The following is a 223-nucleotide window of genomic DNA, read 5'->3' as shown; positions in this document are numbered from 1 at the left end:
CTCTATACCAACATACCACAAACCACACCTTAATCACGCGCAGGAAGGAAGATACGCAAACAAATTTCGGAAAACTGGCATCCCAAGACAGGCAGGTTAAGATATACAACCCGGCCGGTAAACAACTGCACGGAGGTCCTAATCTGGCGATAGTTTACGCCTCGGGGAGATGATGACAAGATTTGCGCCAATGGTCCGTCCGTATACAACCGCTGCGACCCAT

Source organism: Penaeus monodon, chromosome 21 (genome assembly GCF_015228065.2).
Source record: "Penaeus monodon isolate SGIC_2016 chromosome 21, NSTDA_Pmon_1, whole genome shotgun sequence".
Classification (NCBI taxonomy): domain Eukaryota; kingdom Metazoa; phylum Arthropoda; class Malacostraca; order Decapoda; family Penaeidae; genus Penaeus; species Penaeus monodon.
This window is presented reverse-complemented; position numbering follows the sequence as displayed.